We start from the raw sequence: 17,677 nt of genomic DNA, 5'->3' as shown, positions 1-17,677 counted from the left end.
CATCTGATTTGTGTGATGAGAAATCCAAGCACGTGCTTGGGCATTGTTTGCTAATTCATCTGCTCTCACCAAATCACCTGTAATACATTTTGATAGAGGATAAGAAAATTTGTCAGAATAAAAGGTTTACTCTAGTGTCCACTGATGTTTCTTGTTCCAAGAAGTCTTAATAGTGAAATAAACCAGTAAGAGAGTGGGCTAAAAATGGACGTAGCTACTGGGAAGCAGAGATTCTCAGCTTCCAAGATTTTCCATTGCTTTTAGCATAGCAAAGTGAGCATACAACACTAAGCTTTTTGCTATCACTAAACCCAAATCTTTCAATGGTGTGGGATTTAATACTGCATCACAGGGATTAGAATGACAGGAAAAATATATATTATCATTGCCTTTAAGAAACAAAAAATAGATAAAATGGTTAAAAGTGGAAGCTATTCAAATAACTAAAAGCTGCTGCATATAGCTGAGCTAACTTACTCTGGGACATTGTATAATTCCACTCAGATCTGGAAAAGAGATACAAGGAGCAAGGTGTATCAGCCAAAGTTAATATTTGCACAAAAATGGTGAGTCATATAAACTGGGATTTCCTCTTCTAGCCACTTATAGCATATCATCTGAGCCTCAATCAAACTTGATGCAATAACTTTCATCTGATAGTGAAAAATGTTCAGCTCAGGTAAGAAATACTTGATTTTTGGCTGGAATTCTTCTGCATCTAACTTCTGAAATGCTTCAGAAAAAACTCTGTCATCAAGTATTCCATCACCTGCTATTGCACAATTGTTTTTACGATGCATTCACTTCCTTCCTGATCCTCAGCCATCCTCCAGAAAAGCAATATAGAACCAATACACTGGCTACTGGCCAGTGTACTAAAAAAAAATAGAAACTTCACAGTCATCTCCAACTAAAACTGGATGGTATTCTTTTTTTTCCCCCCAGAAAATACATGATAAAAAAAGCTCTACCATTGACTCCTTTTTTCATATATATATATATATATATATATATATACACACACACACACACACATATATATATATTTAATAATAAGGGAATTAAAAATATGACATCAAAGTTTGATAGGAATTCATGACAAGAAACTATTGCTGTTCACACTATTTTACCATAAAACCCTGAGCAACCTAGATGAAAGAGAAAACACTGAATAACTGTTTCATACCAAAACTTAGCTTGCTTGGAGACACACACTACATTGTGTCATTTTTCTTCGAGCAACTTTACTAAACATTTAAAAAATCTTTGCTGTAGGGTTTCAATGCAAAGTTAGGACGAACTTGCTAAAGATCTACACCACTTGTAAAGGAGTATTCTCCTGTATTAATCTGAAGGAGCCATCAGGGGGTTGGGTTACTCTCTGCCTGAAAGACATGAATGCACCCTGGAGCATCACCTCTAGGAACAGTAACAAAGAGGTAAGCAGTGGTAGCTCCTTGCCTGATAGAATGGATTAACACAAGAGTCAAGCTCATAAAGGAGCCAGTATCCTAGAAATAGCATTTTAGGGAGTAGGATAATTTAATGGAGTAGGATAAGATAGGGGAAATTAAAACCAACCATTAGCTTACAGAGTTCAAAGAGAAAACATCTCAGAAAAATCAACATTGAAAATTCCTTCCTCTTTCTTATAATTAACTTCAAATTATAAACTATTTAAAACAGAGGAAGTCACCTCAAGTTACCATGGTAGATTCTGCCATGTTAGCCAGCAGGTCCCAGCTGTCACAGTGAGGTAACACAAAGAGGAGCCACATAACTCATGCAAGAGCACAACTACAAGAACATCTATCTACTTTCCTTCTGGTTTTAAACTCCTAAAATTTTATTATCATTCAGTATGTTTTATTTAGACCATAGCAGTCCACCAGAGATGCCTGAGCTTCCCCTGCTCCTCATACAGTTAATGTGATGCTTCAAAACACGCAATACAGCCCCATACACAAAAGGAAACTACAAATAAACAACACACAAAGAAAATCACTCTTGTAAGCGAAGAACACCTTTCAAATACAGACAAAACAGCTTCACTTCACCGGGATCTTAGCTGTAAGACAGCCGGATGAAACAAAAATAAGCTGAATCACTTTTTATTTCTTCCTGATAGACTGGAAGACATGCTTCACCAGGCTGAGCCTATTTTCCTCTGCGAGCAAGCCAGGCCTTCATGGGAAAGCTTTGGGCAAGGTTCACATTTGCCTGCCACCACCTCCGAGTCACTCACCAGAACCTGTGCCAAGCAGTAGTACTGTGCTGTCCAGAAACAACACACTGCAGTAACACGGGAGGAAGGACCACATGACAACACCCTTTGTGGCTTTGGAAAAAGTGATGGGTAATAAGGTAACTGATGAACATCAGCGATGAGCAAGAAGGGAACAGGTAACAGCGCTGGGGAAGTTTGTTCTCTGTATCTCTCTCCCCTCCGAGAATACCAAATGTAAGAACTGGGATTTCCAGGTGATCCTTCAATAGCTTTCTTGTATTTTGTGTGATTGGGGTGAAAGTGATACAGCGCTGCTCATCATTTTTTGCTGAGACACATGACAACAAATTCCTTTCAGTGAACATCAGGAAAACCAATCTGGCTTTCATAGTTCAGAGGCAACTTTTGAAATTTCAGGCCTAAACATAAGCATCAACATAAAACACAGACCCCTAAGAGGCTGCACTGAGACAGGGGCAAAGCAGCTTCTTTTCTGTCTCCCTCAGTTTGACTATAGGCACTATTCTCCAGAAGCACGGAGCATTTCAGAGCTTGGGTTGCTGCTCTTGGCAATGCACAAACACTGGGCCAGATTTTTAAAAAGCATATCATGCATTTAATCGCGTCGCTATAGAAAGAGTAGGATTGATTAAAAGCACCTCAATACGTTCCGGGCCTTTCTCCCATTAGTTTCCAGAGGTGACTCATAACCTGTTGCATGAACAGGCTGGAAAAAACACTTTGGGATCTTATCTGCACTTTTAAGCACATTTTATACACATGACCTGCTGCTCCTAGGAAGGATGGGGTGATTCTTTTGGGGATTTTTAGGAATGACAGTAATGCATCTAATAACCAAGGGCTATGGCATCCCCAGACACTGACCGTCCTTCCCGTACCCAAATATATACTTATTTCCTATGTTCTTTTTGCTTACATTCTTGTAATAATGCACTGTGCTGTTCTTACTATTTCATTACTTGTCTAGACTGTATTTACCTGTCCTGCAGGTAAACACAGGGTTAGGAAAAAAGGGAAAACATGGGGAAAAAATGAACAAACAGCCAGACAAAAACACCCAAGATGCTGCTGCTGCTGACCAAGCCCTCTGAGGCACTTAATCAGGTTCTGCAAGGCACGACACTGCTTTGCCCCCTGTGAGAAGGACAGGATGCTGCAAAGGACTCGCTAAGGACAACATTGTAATGCAGCTCCAGCAATGGACAGAGCCAGGAGCAGCTGTATTACTCACACAGAGGCTCAGCACTGTTCTCCTCCTGGCCGCCTACCTCTCCTGGAGCCTCTGTGGCGGCTTCAGCCTCAAGAGCGCTTTCCTCCCTGCCCTCCTCCTCCCGCCCTCGTGCACGAGGAGCAACCATTACACCCAGCTCACATGCACTACCTCAAGGAAGCTCATTGGACAATAAGTAGGCGGGACTGTAGAGCACGGACCAATGGGAGAGAGGCACCTCGTTGCTATGGTGATGGCGGCTTGGTCCTCGAGTGCTGCCCTGCAGCCTGAGCGCCCCGGGGCTTCCTCTCAGATACGGTCCATTCTCCTCCACAGCAATTAAATTTCTCTTTAACAAATTCAGCGGTTCACACACCAGAAAAATCCAGAGGAACTTCGGGCTGAATGCTGTGTAGAAGCATACTTACAAACGCGTGCCTGCACGTTTATACACACATGCATGCACACCAACACATATGCATACGACTGTAACAATCTTATTCCAACGGGGCAACTTCTGCTTCAATAAATAAGATGTTATGAAGGGAGGGTGGTCAGCTTGTTTGGAAGAACAACACTGAACGGGTGCGACTCAGCTTTCCCTGGCTTTTTAACAGCTATGAACTGCTTGATATTTTTGGCTCAGCACTATTATTATAATTTTTTTTTTTCCTTTTAAAAAATATGAGGCAGCAGGCTTCCTCCCAAGACACACTCAGGTGGGGCCGCTTCTAACTGCTGACTTTCCCCTGGGGCACCTCATTTTGTTTAAGAAAAAAAGGAGAAAAAAATAAGACAACCCCCCCGCGACACACTGAATAACACTCAGATTGCCCTTCTGTCGCCCTGCCCCGTCCCTCCATGTCACCACGGGCTGCGTAGCCTCATTACGTGCGCTGGCTTAGTCCCTCAAAACGGTTTTAAAAGGTTACAGAGGCAAGAGCACTGACATTTATCACTTGCAAATGAGAGCCCTACCGTCATCTCCAAGGGAAGAGTTACATTCTGTAATCCTTATTCCAGGGTACTTTTCTGCTTACTTTATGCTGGGAGCCTCGGTGAAAATGAACTAAGTGTGCTTGGTTTTATTGCTGCAGGGTTGGAGTGAGTCCCCGAGGAGGGCTGTTAAGCCCCAGAAATCTCTATGGAATCGTTTCAATTTGCACGTCATCCGAAGCGAGTGGGATCTGACCACTGCTCATCTCACCACACAGAATTGTTTTCCTGATGTTCAGCTTTTCTCAGACAAGAGTCTTGTTTTATGACTTGTTCCACCTAACAGCTACACTGGGGAAGCCCATCAGTTTTTAGCTTGTTTTTGGTCAGACAAAACGTTGACTCCACGGCGACTTTTGCCTGAATAAAAACAATAAAACCCTCTGAGATGAGATCATCATTAGGGAGCAGGCCTGATTTCTCCTGCAGCCTGTAAGTTTTTTTATTGAGATCTAGGGCTTATTGCACAGCAAAGCATAACAGATCAGGAACATTTAACCTATCTTATACAAAATATTAGTAGCCTTTTTCAAAGCAAACCTTTTTTTGTTTGCTTTTTTCTTTCATGCCATGAAGTATCTGAACAGAAGGGACTGAGAAACAGGAACTACTAGCACTGTAAAGACCTCCAGTCTTTTCCAAATGCCACAGAATTTGGAGAATACCAAGCACAGTACACCGAGAGCATATCTGCATATGAGGGACAACATGTTCCAGTCACAGCTTCCTTTTTTTTGGTTTATATTTTCATTGGAAGTCAGGAGGGTGCACTCCAGATATTTCTAGCTAGAAGAGAGTGTAGTATAATTTAAATGATATCCCTATTTCTGCCTGAATTTACTGAAACTTTGGGTTACAGTGATACCCATCAACGATAAGATCCAGCCAAACTTAGCTTCTACTGAAGCATTAATGGTTAAATCAAAAAGAAACCAACCTGTCCTGCATTTCACCCACTTTGATGAATGGTTACTTTAACAGAAATATCAGAAATATGACAGTCATACAAACATGTTTCCCCTTCACCGGAAGAATTTTGGTTGTTATGTTGTTCCAGGGCACATCCCTTAAATTCTACAGCCAAAACCAATGTTCACGATTTCCAATCTCACAAGCATCTTTCCCATTCACTCCTCTCTGTGGATATGGGAAGCAATTCTCCTGCAACAGAAGTCTGCTTAGAAGAACAGACTTTCTCCTCAGGATGGGAGCAGCAAGTCTAAGGATTTACCAGAGCTTGCACACTCTAGATAAGCAAAGGCTGCCCAGCAGACCAACAAGGAAGCCAAGCTCAAGTCTCATGGTTCTCAGTTGCTTGTTCAAAGTAAAAAATAACTTGTCTTGCCATGGCACTGAGGGGAGAGAGAGAACAGGAGAGTGAAGAGAAAGCACCAGAAGCTTCATTCATGGGGGGGATGCAGGAACTGCCAAGTATCATTATGAAAATTCTTCCTTTTCATACAATATTAAACTCTCCTCTTGGCAGGTCCCCTGAAGCAGTCAGTGTTTTTAGTGAAAATACATGAGGTACCAAATTCTTTAACCTCAGTTCATTTCACATTATATTAGTCTGTTAATAGTCCTGGGAAATACACAAAAAACCGAAGCTATGCCTGTGCCTCAGCAAGGATCCCTGACTTGGTGTTTAGGGTGGCTCATGGCAGAGCGTACTGGAGAAGAGGAGACACTTTTTTCATGGGGAAAAGGTATTGGGAGTAGTTGATCAGACACTGAGATAAAGGCCAGGATATGGACCTTGTGTTCCGAAACATGCCTACCCTGCAACTACCTCCCTAAATTTCAGGGAGTTGAAGTTGGATTCTTTACAGAAGCTGTGCTAGTTATCAGTTGTGGATCTGATTCAGTTCCTCCTCAGATTGAACCTTACTTTTTTTTCTTGTAGTCAGCAAACAGAAGCATAATTAAGCTGAAGTGTGGAGTTTGCTCCCCAGTGGTTACTGTCCTCCAAGTGGGACAATGTAAAGTGAGAAAACAGGTGTTTCTATACAAATAGAAACTAAAGTTACATGAAGAGAGACATGAATGTGTATGCAATAGACTTTTAACACCCTCCAAATGAGGATGAACAAAACTAATGTGAAGGTGTGTCAACTAATTCTGTTTTACCTTGTGATTGTGCTGGGCAAGGGGCAGGCTCACAGTCAGTTATTTGTGTTCAAAGGCCCTGGCGAAAAGTGTGTACCTGCAATAAATTAAGTACTTCTAATCATGTGAACATGACTGCAAGAGACTGGATTGTGATTTACGGTGCAGCAGCTATAAATTTTATTCCTATCTCCTGGCCTGAATTTCATCTAGAAGGCAATATTTGATTAATAAATAAGGAGTTTTTCAATAACCTAGTTGATCATAACTGTTTTACTCTACCAGCCAAAGAAGTAAAAAAAACTCATATAAATCTCCTTTTGACTACTATATTGATTGCAGGTGAACAGTCAAGACAGACCTTTTGACCGGAAATTCTTAGCCCATAATTTCAGTTGACAGATAACAATCAAAATATAACCAATTCACTAAGAAATAAATAGTTCAATGATTTGATCAATGATTTGCCAGACATTACATTCCCTGTTTTCAAACAGCGATGTCCATGGAGACTGGATACCTCTGGTCATGTAGAACACAAGTCATTATGATCCAAATTTGATCATGATTTATAGTCAAATAGCACACGTATATCCAAGTTAGAATGAAGCCTCTGTTGAGTGTACCGTGGACTGAAAAGACCTTGTTGTGAATGCATCAGATGGACAAAGGTTGAGAGAGTTGTCTTTTGTAGAGAAGTGACAAAAGTGAAGAAAAGCAGTAAAATGATTTGCTCAGTGCTAAGCAAGAATATGTGGCCGTGGTGGAAAATGATCCCTGGAACAATGATTCCAGTCCCCACGCCTTCATCACCACTGTCTTCCCAAACAACTACTTAATTTGCAGGTTGCTTTCAGATTCTGTCATCCAGCTGTGTCCTCTTACTGCAAGGCTTCAACCATTCCCATGCATACAGATAGGAAAGCAATCCTTACACAGAGATGCACTGTAAAATCTCTGAGGGACAACAGCCAGGAACTGTCACCCACAGAACGAGTGATACTTGAGCACCTGTCCAGTTTTCTGCTCCCACTCATTTAAAGAATTAATTTGAATCAGGACAAACTGAGCAAAAGTTTCAAGACTGTCTCTTCCCCTCCCATTCCACTTGCTCTCTAGTTTAGAGCATGACAGCTTTAGGTTGCAGTTGAAGACAATTTGTGGCTGTACCCACAGCACCTCAAGGCCACTTCTATTTGTGCATGTATGTAGAATATGAAGAAAAAAGTTCAATCTTTCAAAAATTCCTCCCACTTCCTCTTCCCTGCCTGTGCCTCTAACCACTGCTGTATACGTAGTTAATGGAAATGGTGTTTGTTTTATCTTGAATAACCTTGTAATTGATTGAGGTGGTGGACAGCGAGACTCCAGAGTCATTTACATACCTGTGCATGGAGCAGTAATTTCTGGGAGACTTTCCACTCCTTCCCCTCCACCCCCCTCTTAAAGAACTATACATCCCTGTGTGTGCATGCTTGCATATATCTCTAGCTCTCTCTATAGGTATTCACATTTGTATAGATCTCCGCACAGTCCATTCACTCTGGCTGCAACTGTCCATTTGCTGCTTGTTGAGCTCTTATGTTACTTGGGGTGGTAAGACTTCTGGCACTCTTCCCTCCAAAAGAAAAACAGCCTGATTGGGGAGTGCTTGCTCCGTACAAGGCCTCGATTGTGTGCGAGTGCCGAAAAAGTAACAAATGCAGTTTAATTACATTGGATGCTTGGTGGCTAGTTTGCAAATCTTTTATTTGTTTTGAGAAGTGCCCCAGCAGCAGCACTAAATTTTGTGTGCATTTAGGGAGCCTAATGTACCACTTATGCTGGGGGAGGGAAGACGGTCTAATTAACTGGGCTGCTGTCAGGCTAATAAACTAATGGAGAGCTTAAACAAATAAAAAAATAAAGGAAGTAGACATGATGGGGGAAAAATAAAGTGACTAGACATGAAGTCTTACGACATGCATTTCCACCTTCCATGAAAAGGTATCATTGGGCACCCTGAATTTTGTGGGTGAAGCTTTATATATCACAATTCAAGTCCCCCTTTTAGGAGGCAAAGGTTTAGCAGATCTATCCAGGAATGAGTAACGAGAGAGGAGCTTTTCCCATCCTGCCCAGAAACCAATTCCAGCTCATCAGAGTTGTTCATTTTGGAAAAGACTCAGATTCACACTCATGGGACAGGGGGGAGTGGAAAGCAATCAATGTTTAAATCTTCTCTTTGCCAGGCTGCGATGTTACATAAGGTTGAGGAAAAATGTTTTATTATCCCAGCTAAGCCCAAAGTGTCAGATACTGACAGCATTTCAGAGACAGGATACTGGGCTTGATGGTCCAATAGTCTGACTCAGGCTGACAGATTTTCTATTCCGCCCTCTCAGATTATTAGTTGTTCTTTTTTGGTCCATTAGGTATGAGGTGATTTTAAACTAAATAGGTTAAAGAAGCATACACATTACTTTGGGTCTGGGCTGAAGGACACCTCCTCGTTCTGGTCATTACTGAACACCAGACAAATATAGATCTTATCCCACCTGATTTTTTAAAGTGCCTGGCTGCCATGACCCTTCCAGCTGAGATGGCACACTGCTAATCATGGAGTGCCTGTGGTCAAGCTGATATGGTTCACACTGTCTCTCCCAAGTCATCCTTTCTGCATGTCTCAGATGATAACGTGTTCTTATATGAGATTTTAGGGTCGAATATGTCCAAGTTTCCAACTCTTACATTCAATTCAGTGGATAGTGGCTATTCTGACGACATTTTTCAAAGTTTATCTCAATTCTGGAGTTTTCATAAGAACTCAAAGGACTTTCAGATGTTGCTGAACAGTCAGTTATCTGACCCAGTGGTTAACAAAATACCCAATGCTCCGTGTTCTTATTCAGGAAAATATTTACAAATCAATATCTGTGTTATTTGGCCGTCTTAGCTCATCAAGCAGAGAGGTCCATCTTAAATAAACTGAGGGAGCTGTTGCCAGACCATAACTTGAAACATATCCCTTCAAACCCTAAAGAAAAGAAGTTTTTGCATTTGGAGGTCTGCAGAAAAGGATGGGTCCCAGCCAGCATGGGACGTGTTTGACTGGGATTGCATGAAGACGTGTGATGCCTCAGCTCTGGAGCTGAGCCCAAGTCAGCTTGGAGCAGGCAGGCAGGATCCTAAGGCTGCTTTCAGAAGCACTTGAACTGTCCATTTCATTTTCAGGATGAAATGTCAGCCTAGAGGCCAGGGAGATTTCTTCACTGGATTTGATGGCTCTGCATAAGTGTGACAGCAATCAAAGCAGTAGGAAGATGTCATGATTTCAGAACCAAAACCAAAACAAAAACAAAACCACATTTTAATTACTTATTTTCTCTTTTGGAGATCTCTGCACTGACTGGTAGTTTCCTTGGAACTTGGAATGTTTTGAAAGAGAGTGAGGTTGTTGGTTACATTCTTACAGCCCTCCTCATACATTCTCCACAGTGCTGTAGACAGATTTGGTAGCACGTTACAGTCATGGCAACAGTTGCCCTAAATGACATCCTCAGCAATCTTCATGAATCTAAAGGAGTTCCTTCAGCAGCCTGGTTCCCTGTTTTCTCCTGAAGTCTCGAGTGGGAGGCAGCAGTCAGATTGCTGCACAAAAAAGGTTTTAAGGGAAAATCAAATTTTGAGAGAAATCTAAATCAACGTTATCCAGGAAAAAGATTTTGTGTGTTAATTGTCATTCCTAATGTGCTTGAGTCTACTTCTTGATTAATAAATATTGATTAGTTACTTTGGCACTGAAAGCAGGTGTTGGTTGCCTTGGTTAATGCTGTGCTTTAAGATACTAAAATATTACACAGATGCCTGAGGCAGAGATGTCACTAGAAAAGAGGAGGAGCAAAACTTTCCATTTCAATCAAACCAAATCTTTCATCTTTCTCAAACAAAAATCTTCTTCTGAATATTTTCTTACCTCAAAGATGAGCTGTTTCAACCTCCCATCGTCCATAAGAGGTAGGGAAGAGCTGGAGCTGCATGCATTACTCACTCACTGTGTTGCGTTTTTGACCGTAATCACTCTGCTCACTATTGCTTATGATGAGCTATTTCAGTTGTAGTTGAATTTCCCAGCAGATGAGGCATCTTCCGTCTTTGCATCCCTCCATGTGCTCATCTGAAATACAGTAGTATCAAAAGAAATGGGCTTTGGTCAGTATTTTTAAACTCATTAAGGAACTTCTAGCTATGGGGATTGCCTGGGATGAGGCATTTAGTCACATTGCAGCAATGCACCGACTGCATGATTTCCTCTAAAAGGATCATGACTATTCAAACTAATGTGAGTTGTAAGCTCTCTATCATATTCCACAGACAATGAAAAAAGATCAAAACCATCTTCTGTGAAGTTACTTCCTATTTTTTCTGATGTAAAAGTTGAAAAGGGAATTTAAAAACTCTTTTTCATCAGGAGATTTGAGATTTGTTACTAGGAATTATTGCTGTTCTGTGCTGATGGAAAGACTTGGGTCATTAGGAATGCCCACAGGAAGAATTACTTGTTATGAATACTGTATTTCATTAACAAATCATTCCAAAGCCAGCCTTGGTCTCCAGATTGCTTGAAAACTCTTGATTCCAAATATTCATCATTGGTGTAATGTGGTTAACCAGATGAATCTGGACCCAAGATCTGATGAGAAGATACAGTTAAGCAGTAGAATAATGGACAGCGAATAACAAATGCAATTTCATCATCTTTTGATCTGACATGGGACGATCATGTTGAAGTCTAATTGCTTTCTTCTGTTCATAGTCAGTAATTCAGTGCTTTTATCAGCATTTCTGAATATGATCTGAGACATTTAACTAACAATTCTTTTTAATATAACATCGCTTAACATGTCCTAAATTCATTTCAGCCATCACAGGGAGAAGTTTATAAGCTGCCTTGCTGTGCTTCTCAACTTTGCCTCTTGAATATTTCAATTTTTCTTTATCATGGGCTTATTACACATCCTCTTTCTATTTTCCTAATCTTGTCGTCTGAGTAACCGGTAATTGAGGGAAAATGGAGAGACAGATTTTTAGCTGAAGAGAATAGAATGGAGAATTTGAGGAGGGGCTTTTTAGTGCACATGTCCGGAGAGATACATTGACCAACTACAACAGATATTAGCATGCTAGAATGAAATACATAAACTCCAATACCGCCAGCAAAACTAAATTCCAGGCTCCTTTCCTCCCACTGTTCCGCTCTTTCTTTTAAAAGAAATATAATCCTTAGAAGTGTTTGTCTCAGCTTTCTTGAAATCAGTGGCTATGCTCTACAGTACTCCACACTGAAGCACTCTCAGATACAACGTGAAGCACACGATACATTCACGGCAGGCAGTAAACAGTTGTTAAAAAAATACATTCAGAGATTTTCTTCTTCCTCCCCCCCCTCAGCCTTCCCCCCCCCCCCCCCCCCTTTTTTTTAAATTTAAACATGTAAAAATGAATTGCACACAGATCCGAGATGGAGTTTCCAGTCTGAAAATAAAGATCGGCATTTGGTATTGCAGTTAGCCACAGATAAAACTCAAATTTGTAACACTTCATTTAGCAGGGTATTAACCCCTGGGGAAGTGAAAGGAGACCTTCAGTGAACAAAACTCCTCAGTGTAGAGCAGGTAAAAATATATCTACACAAGTTCTGCCCCTACATGTTACAATGGCGTGAAGGTGACCAGCCCGGCTCCAATACGTTTGTTTAACTAGCTCAGAATTAATCAGAGCACTCTGGGATTAATAATTACTTAATCAAATAATCGCTTCGTGACTCCAACACTATCTTTTTTTTCTTCAAGCAGGCTAGAAATAAGACCTGTGAATATGTAAATTGGAACTGATTAGGGGATTAGGTTTCACTCTTTTTTTATTATTATTTGGAATAAAAACAGCCTGCAGATCCCTCTAAGCCAAGCCATGTCTCTGAATTACACTAGTGCCTGTCGGCTGTGATAATTTCACTTCATTAAGTTCCAGATATAAATAGAGAAAGTTTCTTATTTTTTTTCCATGCACCACCTTTAATAAGCATGGATTGAAAACACAGGGGTTATTGATCCACGCAGCTATTGGGTCTTTGCAAGGTAGTGTAACAGCGAAAGAAGACCAAACACCTTCTACCTGTTGGCTTGTGCAGCCAGGGACAATTCAACTCTGTTGAATCCATCTTAAAGCGTTTGCAGAAACTGCTAGAAAAGCATTGCAAGAATGAAAGTGTCAGCCACACCATTCATAGCGATGCAAAGCAAACATATTTGACTGGCTGTCACAGTCAGAAAGGACAGCAGGACACAGGCCATGATTTCAAGGTTAGATGTTGCATGTCTGACGCTAAGCACTGCTGCATAGTAGCACCCAAGGAACTTGTCTGATTTAGTGCTGAGCAGCCCTCCTGTCCAATGATCCACAGGGAAGTCATCCGCTGAGCAATCCTTGCAAGTAAAACAGTAAGACGTGAGCAGCCCTTAATTTGAAAAGTATTGTCCAGAGGCTAAAGTGTGGCACACTGCAGGGTTTTCAACCATGGCATCCTATTCTATCTACTCAGTATAGGAGCCTTTGCATTGCAGGTTACTTATTATATATGCTTCCTTGCAAGTCCAGCTGTAGGGGATCTGATGCAAAGTATGGAGCTCACAACCTCATCAGGAAAGTGGAACGTTTACATACTTTGTAGCTTACAGTACTTTACAGCTTACAGATGCTGGGACATAAGAAGGGTAAAAACACTGTACTCACTTCATGCAATAATTATGTTGCAGAACAGAACCATTATTTTTCACTAAATTTAAGGATTTCTAAAAAATTTGGGAATATTATTAATGAGGACAAGGAATAAAGCAAGTTGCTAATTTGCACACTGCTTTTAAATATAAACCTGCCTTTGTCATAAATGAAAGAGAAGACTGGAGATGAGGGATTGTTGCTGCTACAGGCAGCTCTTAATAGCAAAGATTCACAGCTCTATTTTGGTACTACATGAAAATTAACTCAGAAGTTCTCGTCTTTCTCCCAGTTAAATGTCACAAAAACCTGTACGTATGGAATTTGAACATGGCCACAAGCAGGTAACAGCCTTTCTCTGCTCAATGGTAACAAAAGTTGTTGCAGGTCAGCAGTGAAAATTGAATTGGTAAAGGTGTGATTTTTTTGCAGTGCAGTGAATGCCAGGTTCAAATACAGAGAGCATAACAACTAGAAACCAAGGCATGCAGGCAAAGCAGCTTACAAAAATTCCTGCACAGAGTCTACCTCCACCAATCCTAACTCCAGCAGCTAGTTCCACCAACCTCCTGTGTTTTACAAGCATTCATTTTTATACAGAAACATTAAAATAAGCAGACTTGCGAGCAAAAGGTGTCAGGGACTGGAAAAGTGATACAAAACCCCCCAGCTTATGATCAGTAAAGGGGATTTCAGGCTTCTCTGTGAAACATCTTTGCTCTGTTTATAGATTGATTCTCTTTGAGGGGAGAGCAGACAGGGAAGGGGACACAGGGAACAAAGCCTTCTGCACTCTTGACCAAAAAGCAGAAAGTGGAAAGATCATTCATTTCAGCAGCATCATATGCCCTATATGTGAGGTCTCTTATGGGTTATTTATAGGGCACAGCCAGACCCAGACAGCCTGCTGGTGTGTAGAGCATTGGCCCCAGCAGAGCCATCCATGCAGCTGGGCGGTCCAGGGCTGCCAACAGCACTGCAGTGTGGATTTGCAGGTACCGACTCACCTCTGTAAGGAAATAATAAAGAGCGACCTCTACTCAAAGATTCTGAAACTCAGTTTTGGTTGTAAATGAGTATTTGGAAAGGTTAACTGCTTTGGAAAAGGAAGGTGCTTACCAAGAAGTGGGGAATGTGAGCTAGTTGTGCTAAGAGGACTCATGTGGGAGAGTGAAAGCATTAAAATGAGAAATCTCAGAACCAAACAATACTGTCTTCTACATGTCTTTAAAGCCATGAGCAATTAAAAAGAATAAATACAGCTATTAAAGATCATTTTCAGCCTGAACTTGGTAAGAATTAATCCCAGTTCCAAGGTGACACACTGAAATAACTAATTGCCACTATAGATATTCTGAGTTTTGATAACATTAATTTCTGTAGACCACTGAAAGGAAGGGATAACTCTACCAAAGGAAATCTGCAAGTTCATTTTGGTCCCAGCCAGAAATTAAGCTTCTGATGCACAGAGAGAAATGCTATGGAGCCTCAAAACGCCCATAACCATGTCTGTTTGGGCATCAATGTGCAACATGGGGCATCCTGCCTCCCTGTGCTGCTGGCACACTGCATGGTCTGAAAGCAGTCACAGGCCTACAGCATCCCAGGGCAGATGCTGAGCTTGTTTCAGCTGTACATGGAGAACTTGCACAGCATGGTGTCTTCCTGCCCCAGAACTGCCAAGGAGAGACAGCAACAGCTTGTGAAGGAGAAATGGAGTGAAATTCTTGGCTGGATGCTCACATTATGTAAATTCAAACTGAAAGGTTTAAGTATTTTTTTTTTTTTTTAATAATGGCACACACATGGGGCTTGTTAAGTGTTGCTGACTACCATGGCCATTCTTTAGGAATAGGAGGGTTGCAAGTCTAGAGTAGAAACTTAGCCACTGCAGCTAATTCTTACGAGCAACCTGTGGATTGTGTGTGTTCTGCAGACATTTTCTGAAGAACTCAGGTGGTGATTTCCTGAAGGGAAGGAAGAAAGAAGGAAGAAAGAAGGAAGAAAGGAAGAAAGGAAGAAAGGAAGAAAGGAAGAAAGGAAGAAAGGAAGAAAGGAAGAAAGGAAGAAAGGAAGAAAGGAAGAAAGGAAGAAAGGAAGAAAGGAAGAAAGGAAGAAAGGAAGAAAGAAAGAAAGAAAGAAAGAAAGAAAGAAAGAAAGAAAGAAAGAAAGAAAGAAAGAAAGAAAGAAAGAAAGAAAGAAAGAAAGAAAGGAAGGAAGGAAGGAAGGAAGAAAGGAAGAAAGGAAGAAAGAAGGAAAGAAGGAAAGAAGGAAAGAAAGAGAAAGAAGGAAAGAAAGAGAAAGAAGGAAAGAAAGGAAAAGCATTCCTGTGAAACTGTGATGCTGCTGAGAGAAACCTCAATGTTTTTAACAGCATTCCCAGGTACTTTAAGGCTAGGTGTGCTTGAAATTGAAGTCTAGGAACTAGAGAACACAAACTTCATTTGTTCAGAAGCAACTGGAAAACGTGAATGTGTTTCCATGGAGATAGGGTTATTTCTTTCCCACCATTCAAATCTTTTCCACAGGTCTTGTTTCATTCTGGTCACCCTCATGTTTTGTTGAGGAGAATTTTTTGGATTTTGATCTCAAGACTTGGATGAGATCCAGGCAGAACAATGAAAAAGCCATAAATCACTTTAATAGATATAACAAGAAGAAAAAAAATCCAGGCAGAGAAATGGAAGGACTGAAATATGGCAGTCCCAGCACATCCATCAAACACAAAATACTCTTCCTGAGGTAAAGAAGAGCACACCCATTAATAAAGCTTAGAGTTGTTGTGGTGTCGTAAGGGGTTCTGATGCCTGAGATGCCATTCAGTTTTACACACACAAAATATATGTTGATATTTTTTCCAAATTTTGGTGCCAGTAAATGTTCTGTATGCCTTAACTACTATCACATTACATCAGGTTTGCAAAGCTTAGAGTCACCTCATCTAACTTGGGGCTGTGTGGATGTGGGATTCATCCCAGCTACCTTTAAACACCAAAACTTTGACCACCTGGGCTATCTCAGTAGCACCTACAGACAAACAGATATTTCAAGTGACTCAGCCCCATCTGAGATATCATTTTCAGAAAGTGGTTACAAAGATGGAGGACTCACATAGGAATGAAATGAAACCTAAGGCTGAGGTAGCCTCCTGAATTGTGTACAAGTAGAAAATATATATGCATTTGGTCTCATGATGCTAAGTATACAACAAAGCAATAGTGGCACTCCTAATACAGTCTCCATCACCTCGCTAACAGTCATGTTATGGTGCAACATGAGTTCTTCAGGCACGTCATATAAGGAGTTGTACATTATTTATGCATATTCCCCAAAACTTGAGTGGCCCTGGCTGCTCTGACCACTCATATCTCCTATTGATATCTGTAAAGGTCTGTAGCAGGTGCCTAGGAAAATAGTTTCACTATTATGTGATGTTCAAACCATGCCCCTTTCAGCCAATCCAAAGTAGGTTTGTAGTAATTTTTAGCCATGTATGGGGGACCAAAAATTACAGGATATACATGGAGAATGTTATTTATTGAAGACTTTTTTTCATCTCTGCTCTAAAAGTACAGCATACGCAGCCCTTCTCCTCAAAAGCTGATAAACGGTTTAGCCGTTATTTAAGGTTCGGGAAAAGGCAGCTAGAGAAATAACATTTTAATGTATTCCAGATTAGACTTCATGCTATATTTGTAATAAAGACTTGTTTCCAACATTGGTTGGCAGATCACTTATATGGACAATTATCCAAATAGCTATTAGGATACGATTGCGCTCATTTCCAGGCAATGCAAGATTGCCAGAACTCAGCTTGGCTGGCGGTTGGATTTTGGTTTGACTTTTGGAGAAAACCACAAGAATTTGTCAGTCGTCTTGGCCGTAAGGGAGTCTTCTTGTCCTGAGGCTATTCTTTTTCCTCTTCAAATATAGAAGGCAAAACATGTTCTTGTTTGGTTTGGGTTCCTTTCTATTTTTTTTTCGTTATCTCTCATCTCAGTGGCATCAGGAAGAGAAGACTGAGATGTAACTAGGTTAGGAAGTGAGAGACCTCTCCGATCATTCAGAGAAAATAAGAAGGGCATTATGAGAAGAACTCGTGTATTCTGGAATATGAAAACTGAAAAGAAAATGAAAGGTCATGAATTTCTTGTACCGGGGGAAGGGAGCTCAAGGGAGGGAATACTTAATGCCAAGCTAAATCAGTGTTAGTCGGGAATAGAGACTCCCTCTCTTTATGCATTATGCTAATGTGTCGTTTGGCAGATCTGAATCATGCTGGCTAGTTTAGTCCAGAGCTTGAGTTGAAGAACACCAACTCCCTCAGAAGGAAAAAGATTTCTTTGTGCCAGGGAACATGT

At 40.9% G+C, this 17,677-nt stretch overlaps 1 long non-coding RNA gene across 1 annotated transcript in view; it reads right to left on the bottom strand.

Annotated features, from left to right (window-relative positions):
• LOC101751181 overlaps nucleotides 1–17,677 on the bottom strand; it is a 344,852-nt gene that overhangs the window by 168,856 nt on the left and 158,319 nt on the right. The window contains exon 8 of the long non-coding RNA XR_005840735.2: nucleotides 10,516–10,716. This is a non-coding gene — a long non-coding RNA (uncharacterized LOC101751181). The remainder of the gene's footprint in view (nucleotides 1–10,515; nucleotides 10,717–17,677) is intronic.

The sequence above is a fragment of the Gallus gallus genome, chromosome 18 (assembly GCF_016699485.2).
Source record: "Gallus gallus isolate bGalGal1 chromosome 18, bGalGal1.mat.broiler.GRCg7b, whole genome shotgun sequence".
NCBI classification, from domain to species: Eukaryota; Metazoa; Chordata; class Aves; order Galliformes; family Phasianidae; genus Gallus; species Gallus gallus.
Note: the sequence above shows the minus strand (reverse complement) of the source record. Positions and strands in the feature narration are given on the sequence as shown.